The sequence below is a fragment of the Protopterus annectens genome, chromosome 10.part0, assembly GCF_019279795.1.
Source record: "Protopterus annectens isolate FY-2018-M chromosome 10.part0, PAN1.0, whole genome shotgun sequence".
Taxonomy (NCBI): Eukaryota; Metazoa; Chordata; order Ceratodontiformes; family Protopteridae; genus Protopterus; species Protopterus annectens.
Genome location: NC_056744.1, coordinates 1,649,543,084 through 1,649,566,668, shown reverse-complemented (window position 1 = coordinate 1,649,566,668; position 23,585 = coordinate 1,649,543,084).

The following is a 23,585-nucleotide window of genomic DNA, read 5'->3' as shown; positions in this document are numbered from 1 at the left end:
ATAGAATACAATGCCCCTTTTGGGATGTACCTTACCCGACACCTGCAGCAATTAGAGAGACCTCAAAAGTATCTCACCAAGAGGATCAAGGGTCTCAAACAGATGCCATATGCTGCTCGGTTAAAAAAACTCCAGCTCTACTCAGTTGCGTACCGCCTACTTCAAGGCGATCTATGCCTGACATATAAAGCTATGTCAAATCCAGAATTAATGGACATGCTTCACCTCAGTAAATCTAAATCCCTTAGAGCCACACGCTCGAGGGACTTGAACCTCAGCATAGAAATAAATAGAACTTGCTGGAGGGACAGGTTCATAACCCAGAGGCTCCCTTCGCTCTGGAATAGAATTCCAGTTCATGTGAGGCAGAGCACCTCACTGAATCTCTTCAAGAAGAATCTCGATAGGTGGATGGGGGATCGTAGGTTTGTCCCAGGGATTACTTCCGTGTCACTATTAGACAGAGGCACAGTAAACTAAACCTTAAAAAGGGCACAGTATACTAAAATCAAGGGGTGGCGTAAGCCATACAGAATCGGGCTAGGCTTATAATTGCCCCAGGGCAGATAGCCTAGTATGAACCTATGAACCTATGAACCTATGCCCTCTTCTCACCATGAGACCATACAGAATAATTTCCCAAAGTAGTGGTAATTTGCACCCAGGTTGATGTCACTTCATCTTTCAAATACACATTATTTGCATGAGCCCTTCACACCAGCCCGATCCTACAGAACCTCCTGTTTCAATTATCTCTACTGAAAAAAAAGCACATTACAGGCACAATGCTTTCACGGTTTGTGTCATGACAACATCCATCCTGTAAATGCCCACCTTAATAATATCATACTACTCATACTTCCAAGCCTGTGTGTGCCGTAACTGATGCTGGCTGAGGTGTACAACTGTTACTCTAATGCACAGCAGTTATTCATATATTTTACAGTTATCAACTCTTGAAATTACACAATACAATTTCAGCACAAATGTCATTATGCCTTGTAAATAAAGCCTTAATTGTACACCATCATTCTCAAATTGCAAAATGAAGTGCATAGGCTACTTTCAAGTGTAATTTTGACTGATGCAAACATTTTGATTTACCTGCATAGTACTGCTTCTGGATGGCTCCTCCAAATGCTGTTGTACAGGCTGTGGTTCTGACAGAAGTTCTTCCACAAGCTGGAAAATAAATGAAAAAAACATCTTGTACAAAACTGTAACCTTCAATTAACCCAGTGATGGCGATGCATTTTCAAGTGCATGTACAACAGTAATCTTTGTGCACACCACTGATGTAGTACAAATACAATCCAGTACTCAAGACCCTTCTCTGTATCCCCACCTAAATTTAGACTACAGATAATGTGTTATTGCACATGAACTTCACTATGTTACTCTCAAGGGACATCCCCATTACAGTGACTATATACAACCCTCGTATTGCTTAATGGTTTATTACCTGGATTTCCTCTCAAGTGACATCATCCTTAACATAACTACATACAAACCTCATATTGCTTAATAGGTTCTAACCTTGATTTCCCAATATTGGTAGTATTGCACTACTGTACTGACATCATTTAATAGGGAATTGTAAAAGCATACATACCTTACGTCGCATATTCCGATCGATACGTTGCACTGAAGCATTCCGTATGCGATTTATACCAAAGTCAAAGAGTGTTGGAAGTGCATTGACCTTCAAAATATGATGAAGTCTGCGTGGTTTCAGGTTTTCTGGCATCAATTCAAAATGATAGTCCAGCTCAAACATGTCTTCTTAAAAATGACGTGAACATAAGTAATGCTTTGGGGGATTGCTCACTATCTCTTCCTTAACTAATTTTCGGATGTCACCAACATCAGTTCCACATCGACGCACCCACAATGTGCACTGTTGTATATTGCGTGGAAATCTGTGGAATGACATGCCTTCGGGCATGTGACCTCTTCGGGTCTGGCAGCCATAGGCCAGGCACTGTGGCATTCTTACCAGTCCTTGTGGAGAATAGTGATGAACCTGCAAAAAAGAAAAAAAAAGAAGACAAGAAACGAACATGCAGTTATTGATTGAAATGTTTCACAGAAATCTCCTGTAATACAGTACATATCTGCTGCATCAAAGACCTTTTATTCAAAATATATTTCAGTGCTACAGTGCAACATATAGCTATCTGTAAATAGAAATCAAAACTTGACTTTGATCTGTGCACACTTCTCCCAAAAAGAATGCAGTGCAACTGATTAAAAATAGTTTAACAAAAGATTCACTTTGCCTGTGCAAGTATGCATGCAATACATGCTGTAGACGCATAGTCAATTTTTACTAGGATATAGGACAATTACTTTTTTACCATTCCAGTACATCTGTCATTGACACAGTCTGCCTCAAATAAGGATAAGACCAAACAGTTTCAAAAGAATCAAAACTTTTATTGCCATACAAAAGCACATGACATGACATGTTACACTTTTATGTATCCTTACAGCACAGAATCATGATCATCTGCTGTCCTTTTCAGATACTGAATTGTCATTCCAGTTCTTTTACACCTATGTATTTCAGTTACTCAGGGTATACCCATATCCCTTCGAAAGGCAGGAAGCCAACATATTCATTGCCGTCTGCAGGAAATTGTCGACGTATACGTGAGACTACACATCCCGGAATGACAACTCTGTTCCCACGTCCCAGTCTCCGGTTTTCAAAAATCCATAGCACATATGCCTGGTATGCCACCATGCGGTACAACCTGTGAAATCATGACATATTGTTTATCAACTTACACCTCATCATGCATTAATCACAATTATCATGAATCAGTACTTTCTCCCATTCCTAGGCAGGAGTATGTAGTTTTACACGAGTGTGGGCAAACTGCAGCATACATTGGACAACATAGAACTGTTTAATAGCACAGGAATCATGATTATGGCTAATCTACTGCTTACAAAGTTGTAATGTGGCTTCATTTTTAAACCTTTCATCATTCAACTCCCAATGTGTCAGCAGAAACTATTCATTTTGCTATGGCAGTCAGAAAGCAAGTAAACCTGCTCTACTATGGCTACAAAAGTCAACCACAAAGTAATTAAACATGCTTTTGTCTGGTCACAACACTTACACTGCACATAAATGGTGTTGTTTGAAAAACTAATGTTCATACCGTGCAAGGTAACATCTACCACCCACTTCAATTTCTGCTGAGAGGATCTCCATGCTATAACAGCAACCCTCTTGCAAATTCCTTACTGATCCCTTACCTATTGGTCCACCGTATGTTGTGTGATCGCCTTCTAACATAGTGCATTGCACGCAGAACCAATTCCAGTACAAGAGGGGTTAGGCCCGCCATTTTAAAGTCGATGTGATCAGTGATGCACAGGGGCTGGAAGAAGATTTCAAGCTGTGCAATTTTACCACATGCTCGATGTGATGATACACAGCAGTAGCATTCACGAGGAGTGTTCATTAGAACACACTTTTGACAAGTGCACCAACTCATGCTCTCTGTATTCGCTTCATGTGCTTCAGCATCACTGCTTTCACTGCTACCTTGGCGGTAATTTGGTCTTCTTTCTCCTGGGGCATATTCCGGCTCAAAACTGAAAGGGACTGGACCCTGCATATTCATCACGATAACGTCAAAAACTTCTGTGAAATGCAGAGAGCAAAACATTGTCCAGTAAAACATGACATCAGTCCGGTAGCAAAACATAGATGCATGCATTTGACAATTTAAAACACTGCTAAATAATACTTCATTTGTAGCCGGCGCAGGGGTCCATGACATGGGTCATGTGATGCAGCTTGTCACAAAAGTTGTACATACTCTGCAAGTCTGGGCGTAGACAAGTAGACTGCGTCTATAGTTTCACTTCACAGTTTGCGAATACATGTAGTGACCGCACAGCACAATTCAGATAGTTATACTAACACTTTGACCTTGAAGCACTAACAACACTCAGCTGAAGGTGACTTACTGACATACTCGTACTGCAGCAAACATCATTTTTTTATGTTCTAAAATAGTACTTTATGGAGTAAACCCTAAAACTTGCACCACAGCTTTCCTTGGCCCCACCACATTAGCCGTGACTACCGAGAGACCCAAGACTACATTACGTGTTTTTTTTTTTTATATTAGACATGTTATGAAGGCTGTGGCTATGTCACATTGATGTGTACTGGCCGATGGACTGAAGACTTGTGACACTATAGACAAACGCCTACATTAATCAGTGCAATCACACATGATCCTGAATGCTTTGCCAGCACATTTATTTAACATAAAGGACACTTGTGCAGCTTTGTTTTTGCAAACAGTACAGAGTCTTTCAACTGACATATAAATAAATGAAGTCCACTGTCACTAAGGTGAACGCCGTCATAACAGTATAACTCTGGGAACTGAGCTTTTATGGATGTATGGTGAATCACAGATCCTTTGCACAGCTCCATCTGTCCCCACATAAAGCTATTGTGCAGTCTTCGAATTTTCTCAATGGCCTTAATGCTACGTGCACCCTTCCAATCCAACCTTTGTATGATATCTGACCATACTGCTCAGACAAGCTCCACGTGGGTTTACAGAGTGGTCCTAGCAGCAGGGAACTCAGAAAAGCGACTACCTTCTGGATTTAAGTATCTTTGCTTTTTTTTCACTTGAAATAGCTTCTGTAGCTTACCTTGAACTAGCCTGAACTGTTTTTTTTAACTAATTGCTGCATTATTTTAAAATCTGCACTTAAAGTTACATTTAGTCGAACTTGATCGAAAGTTTGCTTGTTTGTTTGTTTAATTTAACTGTGGAGGCTGCCCACTAAAGTGTGCTAGCCTGTGTAACTAATTTATCACTGTTTCTGCATTTTCTGTGTGTTTCTACCAAAAAAAAACAAAAAAATAATCCTTGTTTTCCCACCTTCCTCGACTAGTTTAGACCAGTTTAAAGGCATTGCTGTATTCTGGGCTGTGGTGTAGTTCCTGTGTTGCCCATTACCTTACTTGGATAGAAGGAAGTTTCTTTGCTCACCAGTGGGAGTGGGGAGCTTTGAGCAGCCTACCTGTCCTTGGGGGAAGTGACCTCAGCACAAGAAGCTGTAGTAATTGGTTATTTGGGACCATTTCCAGCTCTTTTGTAGTTCACTGTTTAAAAATCCGCATTTGCATGGCTTTGCGCAGTTGTACGTATAGCGCAGCGCCGGTTAAACAAGGTTAAACTTTTTCTGGCTCCGCCAAGTGTGTTCTTCAAATTTTCCCTTAAGGAAGCTCTACTCTTAGTATAACCAGACTACTCACTGTATTATAAGCCTAGCACTTGTTATCAATACTTCTCTAGTAAGTAAGCACTCTCGTACTAAGTAAAGCACTACATCTACTTACCACCCCTGTGAATACCCACTTCCCTTAAAGGTATACCACTCCCTTATACTGTTCTAGCATGTCGAGTGGTAGATTACTGTCGTCGTCTCCAGTTCAGCTGGTCAATCTGGGCATCTTGAGACAATGCTACAATTGTCTCATGTACACAGACAACCCTCTCCTCCTCCCAACAAACACAAATACATGTGAGAGAAGCAACTATATAGCCAAACTGGAGGCTGAACTCTCTCAGCTCAGGACTGGCATGACCAGACAGGAGGAGATGGCAACCAGACACACAACAATCCCAGTCCCACATAGACCTACCACAACTGCAAACCAAACACATAAAAACACAAAGACATACTCAGAGGCTCTAATAAAAAACTTACCAAAACAACAGAGGCTCCCAAAGCAGACATCCAAAAACCCACCACCTCAAAACAAAACACATGCAACACATACTTCAATAAATCAGTGTGTCAACCAATCGCAGCCCTTAAGGCCAAACACCTTGCCTGATACACTAGTAATAGGTGACTCCATAGTCAGACACACTGATGTCCCACTGACCAGGCTGAACAAGGAGAAGGTGACTGTGAGCTGTCTATCGGAAGCTAGGATCCGCCACATAACACACGCACTCAGGTCACTCCAAAGCAAGTACAAATATGACTCCGCCATTGTCCATGCTGGTGTGAATGACCTGAGACGTACCTCCCTGGACTACATGAAAAGAGACATAGATGAGCTCTCCGATTATGTAGCCCAGGCTGGTATGACCCTGACCCTGAGCAGCATCTTGCCCTCACCAAGAATGATACCACAATACAAAGATAAGATGATCAGCTTTAACAATTGGCTCAAGTACTGGTGTCATTCTAAGGGGATCCAATGTCTGTCTGCCTGGGATGATATGTTGGACAAGCCACGCTGCTTCGCAAGGGATGGCTTACACCTGTCACCACTGGGCTTCCGGATATTGGCTAAGGCTCTTGCCAGTCCCATAGTGCCTTTTTTAGGCAAGGCTCAAAAGACAAACCCACCTCCTTAGAAAACAAAAATGGAAAAAAACTAAGGGTAATGCTGCTCAATGCCAGAAGTCTAAATCTCAAGATGCAGGCACTTGATGCACTCCTCAGCATGGAGAACATCGACGTCTGTGCAGTAACTGAAACCTGGTTCAAGGCTCCTGAGAGCACCCCAGCACTACCAGGCTATACCTCGTATCATGCTTTTCGGCCCCAAAACCCGGGCTGAACCACAAAGGGAGGGGGAGTGTCCATATTCATAAAGGACATCCACACCTCCAGGTTAGTAGCAACACATGAAGCATCAGAGACCATACAGGTGCAACTAACCATAGGCAAAACTGCTATACAACTGGTAGCATGTTACAGACCACCCTCCCAATCTCAAGAACCCCACTCAGCCTTCCTGAAGACATTGGAGGATATGAATGTATCACAAAATACCATCATACTGGGAGACTTCAACTACCCAAACATATATATTGGGTACATTATTCTAGCCCTAATACCCTAGCCCAAAGGTTCCTGGAATTCATAAATTCAAATGCACTGGAACAACTAGTCACCTCTCCCACTAGGGGAGATAATATACTAGACCTGATCATCATAAACATGGGGACAAAATGCTCCACACCGGAAGTATACCCCTCACTAGTGAGATCTGACCACAAACTAATCACCCTGGATATACATATCCCACCTCCACCCCCAGCACAAAAGACCACAGTGAAAAACTTCTCAAAAGCAGACTTCACTCTTCTTAAGACTGAGATGGTATCCTTTAAGCCCACTGTGCCAGTGGATACCACATCCCACAATGCCGAATCCTTCACAAATGCTTTCTATGGACATCTCCAAGAATGCATGGATCATGCAATCCCAAACAAATCCAAGTCCCTCTCCACCAAATGTAAGCATCCTGTCTGGTGGACCTCAGCCATAAACAAATTGTATAACAAAAGAAGGAAGCTACTGCACATCAGAGCGAAATCCCATGAAGGGAAGACATCTCTGATCAACATTAGCAGAAAACTACGTTCTCTCATAAAAACATCCAAGGCCAACTTTGAGAGAAAAATTGCTAAGGACACTAAAGATAACCACAAAGCCTTCTTCAGCTATGTTAGAAACCTGGGCGGAAACCCTAAGATATGCTCAGAGTTGGTTCACAACAACAAAAAATACACTGAACCCACAGATATTGCTAACATTCTGGCTGACAGGTTCAGTGCAAATTTCTCGCCTCCTTCACCCCCAAAAGAAGAAATACTTATCCCAGCTGAATGTAATCTCTCTGTCATCTCAGATGTCCAAGTGAGAACCGCCCTAAACAAAGCAAAAAACACAGCATCAATGGGACCTGACGGTATTCCGGGGTGCGTGTTACGTGAACTCCAAGAGGAGCTAAACCCACACATAAAAATGCTATTTAACCTTAGCCTTACTTCGGGATATGTACCTGAACACTGGCGTACAGCAACAGTGGTCCCACTCCACAAGGGGGGTGCCTCTACAGACCCTGGAAACTACCGCCCCATAAGCTTGACTAGCCTGGTCTGCAAAGCTATGGAAAGAATCATTATGGAACTCATAAACGGAGACATAGGGGACCTACAGACGCTTGACCCCACCCAGTTCGGCTTTGTAAAGGGCAGATCCTGCCTTTTAAACCTGGTTGACTTTTTTGAAACAGTCACTAGAGCCATTGATGAGGGCAAAGCAGTCCATACAGCATACCTGGTCTTGGCTAAGGCCTTCGACACAATACCCCACTCAGGCATCACAGATAAGCTAAACAGCTTAAAAGTAAACCCTTATGTTACTAGATGGGTTGCAAACTGGCTAAAGGACAGATCCCATAAAGTTAAAATCGCTGGAGCAATGTCAGACTCAAAGCCAGTCACAAGTGGTGTCCCACAGGGATCTGTCCTGGGACCCCTCTTGTTCGGCATTTATTTCTCAGATGTTAAAGCAAACATGGGAGGGCTGTGGCTGACAAAGTTCGCAGATGATTGCAAACTAGGTGCCATAGTCGATACACCAGCAGATACACACATCCTACAAAAAGGCCTCACTGAAACGGACAACTGGTGCCGTAGTCACGGCCTTAAACTAAATGCTAAAAAATGTATAGTTATCCCTTTTGGAAAAAACAAAGTACCCACAAATTATCACATAGACAGCAACCCACTGAGTATGTAAAAAGTAATCAGAGACCTAGGGACCCAAGTAGACAGTGACCTCTCATTTGACACCCACATTGCCAAAGTGGTTAGAAAAACATTCTACCTTGCACACCTCATCATGAAGGGTTTCACATCCAGATCCAAGGATGTCATTGTACCCCTATATTCCTCCCTCATCAGACCCATGATTGAGTACAATGCCCCATTTGGTATGTACCTCACCCGGCACTTGCAACAGCTGGAGAGACCACTAAAGTACCTCACCAAAAGGATCAAGGGTCTCCAACATATGTCTTATTCTGCCAGACTAAAGAAACTTCAGCTCTATTCAGTAGCATACCGTCTGCTCAGAGGTGATCTCTGCCTGACGTACAAGGCCATGTCCAATCAGGATCTGATGGACATGCTCCACCTCAAAAAATCCAAATCCATCAGGACCACGAGAGCTAAAGACTTAAACCTTGGCACAAGTATGAATAGGACATGCTGGAGGGATAGATTCATAACCCAGAGGCTTCCCATGCTTTGGAACAGGATCCCAGTTCGTATTAGGCAGAGCCCCTCACTGACTCTCTTCAAGAGAAATCTTGATGAGTGGATGGGAGATCGTAAGTTTACCCCAGGGGCCACATCTGTGTCACTGCTAGACAGGGGCACAGTAAACTAATTCTATTATATAAGGGGACCTTCACTGTGTCACTACTAGACAGAGGCATAGTATTCTAGATTTTATCTGTACATTTTTGTACCATTTCATGGGGTGGCAAAAGCCACATCACTATGGCTAGGCTTACAAATACCCCAGGGCAGATAGCCTAGTACTATACTATGAAACTGTGAAACTATACGATATGCATTTTAGGCCACCATGTAAGCAGTCTATACAAAATGTGCATGATTTCCCCTTTCAGATCAACAAGAGGGCATGTGGTTAGGTCATTTCCACCCAGATGCAGTATTACAATATCTGGTTCTTCACTGCAGACATATTTCTTACACAGCAGGCATAGCAGACGTTCCCAGTGCAAGCCTCTTTTTCCGACCCAGGACACCATAATTTCGGACTCACTTTGCCACAGATTTTGTGCTCCTATTTCAGTAGCTCTTTTTGATGACCAGTGCACATAAGAATGGCCACATATCCACACTTGAAGAGGTCTTTGAGGGATACCTAGACCAACACAGATGAAAGGATTAACAACCCACTACTGCGAATAGTACACTCCCAGCATTAAAAAACTGAAACCACCACAACAAACACTGCATATAATACCGACCTTCCATCTGCAGGCCTTGATGCACTGTGCATTTGTCAGGTTCCATCACAGTACCCACACTGAAATTAAAATGAATACTGTTACAATGCATTCTGTAAGTATGTCCATGACAAATTATGCTGTACCTTTAGTGGCACACTGTGTTGTCAATGCAAACATGCACTCTGATCACTTACGGTTAATACATGATGCATTCCTACACATGAAATGGATTAGCTGATGTCACAACGCTGACAGTCAAAATCAGAAACCCAAACACCAACCTCATTCAAAGCCTGCAGTTACACACTGCATCCCACAGTAGTAATACTCTGGTAATGCCACAAGCAACCGTTTATCAACAGTAGATCAGTCAAGGCCATTTTTAAATCACTGCTGTCTGCTACAGCCAAAGCACTGTCTCATCTCAATGAGTAAGTTATTGAGATATGAGTCCATATGTATGCAGTCAACTTTTTACATTGGATCCTGATCATGCATGCCTACTGCATAGTTCTAAAAGATACTCAGCAGTCTCGTTAAACTGACAGATGTCTCATCATCACACGCATTAACACATGCCGATATGGGTGGCCGCTAATGTGTATACACATAGTGTTGGGGGGGGCATGTACATCAGGACATATACTTGTTTGCAGTACAGGAATAAGAAATATTGTTTTCACATAATTTAAATACAGGAAATGGCATAAAGAATATGACGACCTGTTAAAGATAAATCTTGGTAGTCACCTGATGTGGCACCGGAATCTGAAAGAAATGTATGTGGTGTTGGAGCTTCAAAGCAATATGGAGATATTTGGAGACCTATTATGGAGATAGTAGTCTTAAGTCTATCTGACAATTTTCTAAGTTATTTCCACTACCGGCTGCCTGCTAGATATCACCCGTCCTGTAATAAACCTGCTTCCACCATGGAGGGAGATAAGCAAAAGCACCAAAAATCTGCATCAGCAATCTGAGTATTCCAAAAACATTGTACCAAAATCAGTTTTGAGACTTTTTACATGGAAAAGCCATCCACACCCTCCGATGTAGGTGGCAAAACCACAACCACAATTTATATATACCAACTCCATCATTGCACAAAAATTCTGTTACCCCTCATTCAATCAGGTGTCCATTACTAGTAACTGCATTAATCAGTGTGTTCAAAAGTTCATGAGACAACATAAGTACTACTTAACAAGTGTCATACTTTCACCTAATAATTGGTCTGTTACTTTACACAGCTATAAGTAGTTATTCCAGTGTCATGCTAACTATAATCTGTGCAGCATATGGGGTTACTTGCTCAAGCTCTTTTGCATCACACATAACAGACAGACATAGCAAAAGATTGTCTCAGACATTGAGATGTAAAAAGTGGTACAGGAGGGTTACATGGGGAAACTGGAGGTAAAACCTCTTTCCTTTCTACCACAGCAACCAAAGGAAATACTATCATCAGGTTAAGTCTTATTTTGCACAAGGAGTTGGAGAACCACTGCCTCACAGTCAAAGTGGCAAAAGTCTTCATTTCAGATTGTTTTTGGTATCAAAGAAAGGTGTGTCTTGGAGACCAGTAGCACATCTTTGATTCATAAACATGTATGTCATGGTCACTTCCCAGTGCCTTCTCTTATTAACCAGGTCAACTACTGCAATCCGAGGTAATGTAGTGACTGCCTGATGTACACCTAAAAACCCTTGACTCTTACCAAATCGACACTCAGACTTGCAAGAGATGCAGTTATATATACAAATTGTAAGCCACACACTATCGAGGCTAGCTAACACTGGCTGGTCAAGAACAGAAGGTCAATACTTGCAGCACACCACAGGGAACACAGCCCGCCAGAACACACACCAGCACTGCCTTCACATAAAAACACAAGCCAAACCATCAATATCTACCCAGAAAACAGTGCCCTACAGGGCAGAAAAACACTCAACAACCACAATACAACAGTAATCACGAGACACATTACTCTCTAAACAGTGCATCATGCAACCAAAGCCCCCAAGGTACAAAAACACAGCCAACAATGTTAGTCATAGGTGACTCAATAGTGAGGCACACTGATGACCGATTCACTCGGTTGAATGACGATAAGGTAACAGCCATCTGCCTGTCAGGGTCTATGATACATCACCTAACACACATACTAAGGGCCCTCAACAGAAAAAAATATGACTCTGTCATTCTACATGCAGGTCTGAAGGGCACCGCATGCCTGCTAAACTGGGTTGACTTCTTGGAGTTAGTCACTAGAGGTGTGCATGAAGGCCAGGTGGTTCATGCGGCCTACCTTCATCTGGCCAAGGCCTTTGACACCATTCCCCACTCAGGAACAGACTTCTCTGAAGTCCAGGACAAGAGCAAGGGACTCTGCCTGACAAAGCTGTTAGATATTAACTCGCCAAGTGATACTGACATCTTACCGACAGGCCTCACTGAGACCAACGACTGTTGTCAGAACCATGCTCCATTTGGCATGTATCTTACCAGACACCTGCAACAACTGGATATGCCGCAAAAGTACCTCACAAAGAGGATGCTATGACTTAAACACTTGGCCTATATGGGCAGACTCAAAAAACTCCAGCTATTCTCTGTTCATATTGCCTACTTAGAGGCGATCTCTGCTTGACTTAGTAAGCCATGTATGACACAGCTCTGTTGGAAATGAAACATTTAATGGAATGCCAATCCCTCCACACCACATGCTCCAGAGACCTCAGCCTCAGTAGCTCAATCAAGAGAACATGCAGGAGGGACAGGTTCATTACCCCGAGACTGCTCATGCTATGGAATAGACTTTACATACATGTCAAGCAGAGCACAGAGGCATTGTTAAGTAAGGATAGGTGGCACGATGCCATGGTAATACAATGGGCTAGGCTTGTAAAGGCACCAGGCCCATGAGTCTACTAGTCATCTATGAACAGAAAAAAACTTTAAGATTCTTGGTACTTTTTCACCTCAATTACTCTTCATAAATACTATTTCGCTATATACCCCTTTCCTGTCTACACACTGTTTATATCTACTTTAAATGTATGTATATAGAAATTAAAAAAAATACATAAAAAAAGCCAGGTTCATTACCCCGAGACTGTTCATGCTATGGACTAGCCTATACATACATGTCAAGCACAGCACAGAGGCATTGTTAAGTAAGGGTAGGTGTCACAATGCCACAGTAATACAATGGGCTAGGCTTGTAAAGGCTCCAGGCCCATGAGTCTACTACTCATCTATGAACGGAAAAAAAACTTTAAGATTCTTGGTACTTTTTCACCTCAATTACTCTTCATAAATACTATTTCGCTGTATACCCCTTTCCTGTCTACACACTGTTTATATCTACTTTAAATGTATGTACATAGAAATTTAAAAAAAATACATAAAAAAAAAATATATATATATATATATATATATATATATGTGTGTGTGTGTGTGTGTGTGTGTGTGTGTGTGTGTGTACAGTTGATGGTTGCAGAACTGAGCATGTACTTTATCCAAGCGTCCAATTCAAATTTGAATAGAATCAATGTATGTCCCTTGGTTCTGTCCACCACACAATCTGTATGCTCTGTGTGTCACCAACATGTCGAGTATTGTGAAAAAGATCAGTTTGTATGGGGAAGGGGTTGCTGTGCTAGAAAAAAAAAACATTTACATGCATTGTGGTGTAAATATGTACTTTACTTTTATGACACATTCACCTAACCATCAGTGCACATTACATAGGAAACATTCAGTATTGGCTCTTGTGTACATTTTGAAAAGTTTAATTTTCATCACGTCTTAGGGTCCCTTACTAAATGAGTCAGTGTTGAGAAAGCCTTTTCATATGCAAGATATAGCATTTATGTTAAATTTGTAAAGCAGAGACTGACAACTATCAAGTGAACCTGAATCAGAAACGACTGATTACTAAGAAGCCATTTAGGAAGGTGAGAAAGGTCTTTCATGTGGAAATACTCCAGTGAAGACAGACAACAATAAAGCCAAGGTGACTGTGAAATTACTGAATAACAAAGACAGACAACTACCCAGCTAAGGTGACTCTGAAAGGATTGAATACCAGGGAGCCAGTTAGCAAGGTGAGAGAGGTCTTTCATGTGTAAATACTCAACTGGAGACAGATAACTATAATGAAAGGAGGAGAACTTGTCTTCACTTCAAGGCATTCAGCACAGTCAGGGGTTGAAGGACTGCTAACACCTCTTGACTATTTATCATTTAACCATTTGTTATGGAAGCTAACATGTGCTCCATTTGAAAAAGCTTTTCTGGCTGACTTGATATTCTTAACATGGAAAACAATTTTATTGATTGCTCTTATCTCTTCAAGAAGAGTATCTGTGTTACAAGCTTTTGTGGTGGGCCAACCTTATCTCATTTTTCACAGGAATGGGATCTCTCTCTGAGAACTAATCTTTCTTTTATGCCTAAAGTGGTGTCCAAGTTTACTTTAAGCCGAACTATCCATCTCTCTGTTTTCTTCCCTGACCCCAGAAATGATGGAGAAAGTCTACACCATACCTTGGATGTCCAGAGAACTCCAGTACTATCATGACTATCACGACAGAACAAAATCTTTCAGAACTTCCTATCAGTTCATTTCTTGTGAAGGTAAGAAGACGGGATAACCTGTGTAAAAGCAGACTATTTCCTAATGGTTGTTTGAGGCTATTACCTTTTGTTATTCCCACAACTAAACTGTTCTAAGAGGGATCAAGGCACACTCAACCAGGGCTGTAGCTTCATTTATGGCTTTTTGGAAAGGATTGAACTCTAGAAGTATTCTAGAAGCACTTTTCTCTGTATATACTTTTACAAAGCTCTACCAACTAGATTCCTTTTCCACGCCTAGAACAAACTTTTCTAGGACTATTCGCAGGGGGCTCCTGGACCCTTTCCATTGTACCTCCCAGATGTTCTAAACTGTAATAATCTACCCATATAGCTTAGACTACTGCAGCAGTAATCAATAATTTATATATTACATTTGTGTGAGTAACCTTCTCATTACAGTATATGTTTGAATGATCATTGCTGCAGTAGTTGCTCTCTCCCTCCACCCCCTCCCTATTGTTGAATATTTTTTATTCCATGGTGTAGGGGCATGTGTTTTTAATTTTTATAGCAATGTCCTCTCTCCGAAGTACAAGCAAACACAGGAGGGTTGTGGCTGACAAAGTTTGCAGATGACTGCAAACTGGGCGCCATAGTAGAAAACACTTCTGACACAGATATCCTTCAGAAGGGTCTCACAGAAACGGATAACTGGTGCCAGAGCCACGGCCTAAAGTTAAATGCCAAAAAATGCATAGTCATACCCTTCGGGAAAAACAAGGTTACCCCTAGCTACCAAATAGGTGGCAATCCACTGAACACAGAAGAAGTTATCAGGGACCTGGGGACCCAGGTTGATAGTAGTCTGTCATTCGACACCCATGTAGCTAAGGTAGTTAGGAGGACCTTCTACATTGCCCACCTTATCATGAAGGGATTCTCATCTAGATCAAGGGAAGTCATAGTCTCCCTTTACTCATCACTCATCAGACCAATGATTGAGTACAATGCCCCATTCGGAATGTATCTGACCCGACACTTGCAGCAGCTGGAGAGGCCACAAAGTTCCTCACCAAAAGGATAAAGGGTCTCAAAATCTGTCCTATGCTGCCCGACTGAAAGAACTCCAGCTCTATTCAGTCGCCACCGCTGCTCAGAGGTGACCTTTGCCTAACATACAAGGCCATGTCAAACCCAGATTTGATGAATATGCTTCACCTCAAAAATCTAGATCCATCAGAGCCACAAGGGCGGAGACTTAAACCTCGACACGGCTATTAATAGGGGCGTGCTGGAGGGATAGATTCATCACCCAAAGACTCCTATGCTGTGGAACAAAATCCCGGTACATGTGAGGCAGAGCACCTCGCTGGCCTTGTTCAAGAGAAATCTTGACCAATGGATGGGAGATCGCAGATATACCCCAGGGATTACCTCAGTGTCACTGCTCGACAGAGGCACAGCAAAATAATGGGTATAGTTCCCCATACTAAAGGGGTGGCGTAAGCCACAAAACGATGGGCTAGGCTTGTAAATGCCCTCGGGCAGATAGCCTAGTATGAACCTATGAACCTATGAACCTAAGGCTAGTCTCCAACTCTCCCACATTCATTCTGCATGAAAGTCCTGAAGAGCTTGATGCCTAATGTCTTTTATTCAGATCAACTCAAGCTAAGAGTTTGTGTATGTGGAGGGTACTCTAAAGTTGTCTAGTTACCTATTTTTAATTACTTGTACAAAATTGTTATGATATTTCTCTTATATGTTAAAACAATAAACCTGTTTAAAAAAAAAAAAAAAAAAAAAAAAAAAATAAAGTTGTCTAGCAGCACAATATAATCCATATAGCTTAGGCTACTGCAGCTGTAATTGTTCAGACATTTACTGTTATGGTAACTTTACTTATACGACTGTACTTTTCTACAAAATGATCTTAGCCGAGTGTCATTTTTGTGTTATCTGAAACAAATGTTTAACTATTGGTAGTTGTAGTTTCATTTGCATCACAATTAAACCTTACATATTACATAATTCACAAAAAAAGATCATCATTTCACTTGGTATTTTTTTCCTTGAATAAAGCTGTATCCATAACCTCTCACATTAATAACTTCATGAACCGAGTACAAGGCAAAGCACTGAATAAAAATAAACACCTTGGAATATCTATTACTTATGTGTTACAATATAGTAGTGTGCTGTCTTCCAGGATCAGTTGTGAAACAGTTTGCCACATTTTCATAGTAAATGTAATGTAATTTATATTTTATACAGACCACATAGTCACCTGGAATTATTGTTTAATGAGTATTATACAATGATGGGTCATTTCTATTCAAAACTGTGCACACTGATTGTGCAGCTCAGTCAGTGTGCTCATTGTTCATAGATGTGTATTAGGCTAATGGCCCTGGAGCCTTTACAGGCCTAGACCATAGGATTACCCTGGTATCGTGCCACCCAACCTTAGTTCCCAATGCCTCTGTCGAGTAGAGCCACTGGAGTGATCCGCAGGGTGAATTTTCTATTTCCCATCCACTCATCAAGATTTCTCTTGAATAAGGCCAGTGAGGTGCTCTGCTTGACATGTATGGGAAGCCTAATCCGGAGCATGGGCAGTCTCTGGGTTATGAACCTGTCCCTCCAGCATGTTCTGTTGATTGCGATAATGAGGTTGAGGTCTCTGGAGTGTGTGGTGCGGAAGGATTGGGATTTCTTTAGATGTAGCATTTCTTAACAGAGTTGGGTCAGACATGGCTTTGTAAGTCAGGCAGAAATCACCTCTAAGTAGGTGATATGAGACAGAGAATAGTTGGAGTTTTTTGAGTCTGTCCATATAGGACAAGTGTTTACGGCCTAGGATCCTCTTTGTGAGGTACCTCTGTGGCCTCTACAGTTGTTGCAGGTGTCTAGTGAGGTACATGCCAAATGCGGCATTGTACTCGATAATCAAGCATATACCAACAGAATAAAGTACGTCCACTGAAGTACCATTGGGCATCTGGACTTTGCATTGGAATATGCTGAGGGACAGTGCAAAAGAAAAGAAAAAGCAAGTACATTCTCAAAAATTAAGAAACAGAAATGTATCTGATGTTCTTTCTACTTCTGCAATTTCCCTCATAAAATGTTGGCAGAAAAAAAAAAACAGCAACAGAGATTTTCTTTTCTCCTACACTGATGTACTGTGCAAGCATGGGGACACAAGACCCATACGCATGCTCAGTAAGTCAGTAAAGAAGGATAAACATGGAAGAACACTTTGGCACCCTTATACAAAGACATTTAAGAAAGGTAAGTAATTTCTTTCTTAAATAATGTCATTATATAACAGCAATTCCACAACTGGGTGTTGGTATATCAGGATTTACCAATGGTTGACTTTTTTTTAATCACTCAGGCTTCGCTCTCACAATTAAACCCCACCAACGATACGTAAATCCTGATATACCCACATCCAGTCTTCAGTTACAACATCTGGCTTCCTCTCTTCCATGCAACACACTCGACACCTACCAGAACTCTGGTGAAATTCCTGTATGCTGAACGGCTGGATATTTAAGCTGAAAAGTAAAGCAGCATTTGCCATACTTGTCTAATTTAAATAATTTTATCCCACTGATGCTTCTTAACTGCAGCACTGATTGCTTCAGATTCAGTATTATTAAGCTACATTGTAACAATTCAACAAATGGTCTACCTTTGATGGCTGTAGGCTTGAGACATGCAAGCCACACAAGTAGAGCTGCTGCAATTAGCACTGTTGGCGTGAGCAATTAAACACTTAGCATTTGATGAAAGTATGCAAGCATTACTTCTTAATTTTCAGCAATTCTTCGTTGTGTTGTTTCAGGTCCTTTTTAGCTATTTTTATGAAAAACAATTCCTGGAATAAATATGAAATCATGAATTTGAACTGCAAGTATTAAAAAAATAGCATTTTCATGAAATTTGGCATTTCAGGTCACAGCACGAAACCTCACTTCTTCTCATTTTTACATATATCACCTGATTGATTTCCAAGTGTTCTCTACCTAGAGTGAGAACACCATTCCTTTAAAGGAATCTGGGACTTCAAAAAAAAAAAAAATTAAGTAGAACCTTGCCAGAGACTAGAATACTCATTCTGATGACATATAATACTTATCAAAAAGGCGAGGAAACAAAAAATCCCACTTTCAGCTGGTCATGAAATATTTCTGATGGAAAAAAAAAAATATATATATATATATATATATATATATATATATATATATACATATGTGTGTGTGTGTATTATAAACTCACACAGATGATTAAAAAAACTCAGACCTACAGTTTTAGACAAAAATGCACAGCTTGCTCAATATCAATTTGTTTGCTTGTTAAAAATTTCAGTTATTGTTAAACTTTTGTTATGATGTATTTATTCAGTTGTGTTGACAATGCTTGAAGATGTAAGTGTAAAGGGATTTTTGGTTTTGTAATACTGCTTCACAGCGTATCCAGGAGTACTGAAAAGAGATTGTTTGATATTCACTTCTAATTATTTTGACATGAAAGTGATGTAACATCACCACTACCTGAAATAAATAAGGAGTTATTTTTCCCTGCAGGTTTTCATATCACAAATTAGTTGTATATGCTAGCTCTTGAACATATCTTAGTAAACTTCTGAGCTAAGGATGTTATCAGGCATCATGGGCAATTGTTTTTATATGTTACAAAACAGGCACATCCAACACCATTCGGTACACTTTTTACATGGTAGTCGTATTACAGACTGTGAAAGCGCTCACCGTTTTAAATAGTAGTCGTATTACAGACTGTGAAAGTGCTCACCTTTTTACATGGTTTCTGTTTGTTGTTTTTATTTTTATGTTACATTAACGAGTGTGGAGTTGCTGCATCAGCCATGGAAGTCCACTCATCTTTTTTTTTCTCACCATTCAGTACATATCAAAAGGGCAGCTGTAGTGCCGAAGGACAAGCAATGGGATATTAGTGTAGAAGGAGCAGAATGTAAATTATACAATGACTGGCTCAACCAGCGTGCCCATTGTAAATCCGGGAATATACCAAAGGGAAAAGGTCCTTTGCCCAGACTTCTTCCCATTAATATATCTCACAATTTTTTCAATTTTCTTTTTTTAAACCAAACAAAAAAAGAAAGCGGAAGACCTGAAACAAATGAGAGAGACAGCACAGACAAAAATAAAAGGCTAATCAGGTACGTTCTGCAAAACTATAGAAATTTACCTGATTATCTTTTTATATTGTCTGTCCTGGCTCTCCCTCATTCGTTAAAAGTCTCCCAGTTTCTTTCTTTTCTTTTTTTTTTGTTTTCAATAAAAAAAAAGCAACTGAGATCTTCCTTTCTCCGTTGCTTCCTTTGCACAGCACTGATGTACTGCGTAAGCATGGGAATACGAGTCCCGTACGCATGCGCAGTACATCAGAAAAAGCTCAAGGATACCACATGGAAGTGGAGCACTGAGGCATTATACAAAGACATTATTTATAAAAAGTAAGTATTTGTATTTCTTAAATAATGTCATTGTATAATAGCAATAACTGACTCTGTGGTTGTGGTATATTGAAATTTACCCACGGATAGCTTTATGTAATCACTCGGGCTTCATCCTCGTGATTAAACCACACCAACTGTGGTAAATCTTCAATATACCACACCATGTTAACGGTTATTGCTTAAATAGCAGTTTTCCAAAACATCTAGGAACTTCCAGTTAAAATGTGTCTTATTTAGAAATCAGCAGACATAACCTGATGACAGTACATTTGTATCCTAAGAAAGTAATTCATTACTGTTTAAAAGTACATTTACAATATTCCAGAAACAGCTCCACAAAACTATGATTCTGTACCTGAAACAACTTAATGTGCTAAAAATAAATTTTATGACTGGCCCATTATTTTGGAGATAAAGTAAATCCTAATCCTTTGCCTACATTTCTAATAAGATGATTTTATGTGCATTTAATAAGCATCATGCCCATGTGCTTTGTTTTTTGATATATACATGTACATATGTATGTTTGCAGTAAGGCATGGGGGTCTTTGCATGGTACAGATACGGGTTTTAAAGAATGCTGTGAGGCACAATCTTGAAGGGTGACAGCCTTATAGTACCTGGGCCTGCAATGATCCCATGTGCTTCATTTGACTTATAAAATGGCCATCAGTATATTTTTTGCAGTCTGAATTTTACATGTAGATGTTTATTCGTTGTAATGTTTTTAATATATTTTTAATTCCTCCAACCATTTAACTAACTGATAGCTGTGCAGAGCTATAACTTTGTATTTTTCTTCTATGTGAAATTTTAGGGTGGTAATCAAAGACACTATTCTGTCAAACTGTTGTTCATTGGTGTACAGACCAGTTTATAAACAACTGCTAACATTACAAAATACCTCTACTGAGTTCTGAAAAGAGAACGAGTCTGGAAGAGAAGACTAACAGAGCTGAAAAATGTTTAAAAAAACAGCAGTTATGCTGCTGGCACTTCCAAGAGCTAAATGATACATCCATGCAAGCAGTAATGCTCCCCACATAAGTTTTAAGTTGATTTAGATGATGATATGCAAGCCACACGCTAAATATAGCCATAAGGGTAATTGTTTTGGTCTCATGTCCCAAAAACTGAAAAATAAAATATGCAACCAGTAATATACATTTCCATTTGTATTTATGCAGTGGTTTACCTTTATGCACTGCTGTCTTCATATTTACCTCTTAGGTCAAGCAATGCCTATCAGAGTCCTTTTATTTCACTTCTACTTTCTGTGGGAGATTAAATATTTACTTTTTTGTGCCTGCTGCTGTTTGCAGTCTGGCAATATTCTTAAGTTTGAATTTGTAATGCATGTATTACTGTAACTTTTTATTAATTAATAATGTACTTGTTTTATTATGATTAAATATTAAGTTTGAGATTTCGTCAAAATGACTCATAGAACTAATTATATGTGTTAATGAATTTTTCTATATTTCCTATTATTAGTTAAATATCATCAGAAAAGAGTTGAATCATTAGTTCAAAATCTTCTTTTATTTTGATACCATTAATGTTCTTATTGGATCTAATACTATTAGCAAAGGGTTCTATAGCTAATGCAAAAAGTAAAGGTGACAATGGACAATCTTGTTTGGTGTCTTTTTAAAATTGAAATGACCTATTTTAACATAATCAGAAGAGTTATTGTATAACTTAGAAATTAATGCAATTAGCTCTGGTAAGAAATTATACACTTTAAGCATTTGAAACAGGTATGACCAATTAACTGAGTCAAAAGCCTTATTTACAGTGGATATAAAAAGTGTACACAGCCCTGATAAAATGCCAGGTTTTTGTGATATAAAAAAATGAGACCACAATAAATAATTTCAAAACTTTTCCCACCTTTATTGTGACCTATAACCTGCATGATTCAATTGAAAAACAGATCTGTTAGGAGGAAAAATAAAACTCCCCTACCAGAGGTGAAAACATATTGGACGTGGTCATCACCAACATGGGCGACAGGTGTTCCACACCAGAGGTCAACCTGTCACTGGTTACATCAGACCATAAACTAATCACTCTGGATGTCCACACCCCACTACCACCCCCAACTAAGGAAACCACAGTAAAAAACTTTTCTAAAGCAAACTTCACCTTACTTAAGACAGAGGTGTTTCACAGCCCCCACGTTAAAGGATAATGCTGCCCAAGATGCAGAAACCTTTACAAATGCACTCTATGAGCACCTACAAGGATGCATGGATTGTGCCATCCCTAGCAAAACCAAGACTCACTCCTACATGACTCACTCCTACATGAGAAGGAAAACAGTTTGGTGGACCCCTGCCATAAACAGGTTATACAATAGGAGGAGGAAACTAGTTAAGAAAAAAAAGCAAATCCCAAGAAGGAAAGACATCCCTGATCAGTATCAGTAAGAAACTAAGGTCCCTCATGAAATCATCCAAGGCTAACTTTGAAAGAAAAATAGCCAAGGATTCAAAAGATAACCACAAAGCCTTTGTTAGCTATGTTAAGAATCTAAGTGGCAACTCGCAGATATGCACTGAACTAGTGCAAAATAGCACAAGATATACTGAACCTACTGATATTGCCAACATCCTGGCAGATAGATTTAGTGTAAACTTCACCCCCCCTCTCACCTCCAAAAGGGCCCACAACAATACAGGAAAAGTGTAGTGTCCCAAAAATCACAGATGCACAGGTGAAAACAGCCCTTTCAAAAGCCAAAAACACAGCATCAATGGGACCAGGCTATTTCTTGCACGAACTACAGAATGAACTAACCCCCTACCTAAACACCCTGTTCAACCTCAGCATCTCCACAGGCTACGTGCCCATAGAATGGCGCACAGCAACGGTTATTCCTCTCCACAAAGGAGAGGCCACAACTGACCCTGGTAACTTTCGCCCCATAAGCCTGACTAGCCTGGTCTGCAAGGCTATGGAGTGCATCATTATGGAACTCATTAACAAAGACATTGGGAACCTCCAAACAATTGACCCAACCCCTTTCGGCTTTGTTAAGGGCAGATCATGCCTACTAAACCTGGTTGACTTCTTCACCAAGGCCATAGACAAGGGAAAGGTTGTTCACACAGCCTACCTTGACCTCACCAAGGCTTTCGACACCATTCCCCACTCGGGTATTACAGAAAAACTCACCAGCCTGAACATAAACCCCTATGTCACAAGATGGGTTGCCAACTGGCTTACAGACAGGACTTATACGGTAAGAATAGCGTGATCCAGGTCCGCCTCTAAACCAGTCACAAGTAGTGTCCCACAAGGCTCTGTCCTGAGACCCCTACTGTTCGGCATATACTTCTCAGAAGTACAGGCAAACACAGGAGGACAATGGCTAACCAAGTTCACCGATAACTGCAAACTGGGAACCATAACTGACTCTCCGGCTGACACGGACATCCTCCAAAAGGGCCTTACTGAGATGGACACCTGGTGTCAAAGTCATGGCCTCAAGCTAAATGCCAAAAAATGCATAGTCATCCCATTTGGGGAAAACAAAACACCCACAAATTACCACATAGGTGGCAACCCCCTTAATGCAGAAGAGGTAATAAGAGATCTGGGGACCCAGGTAGATATTAATCTTTCCTTTGACAATCATATTGCCA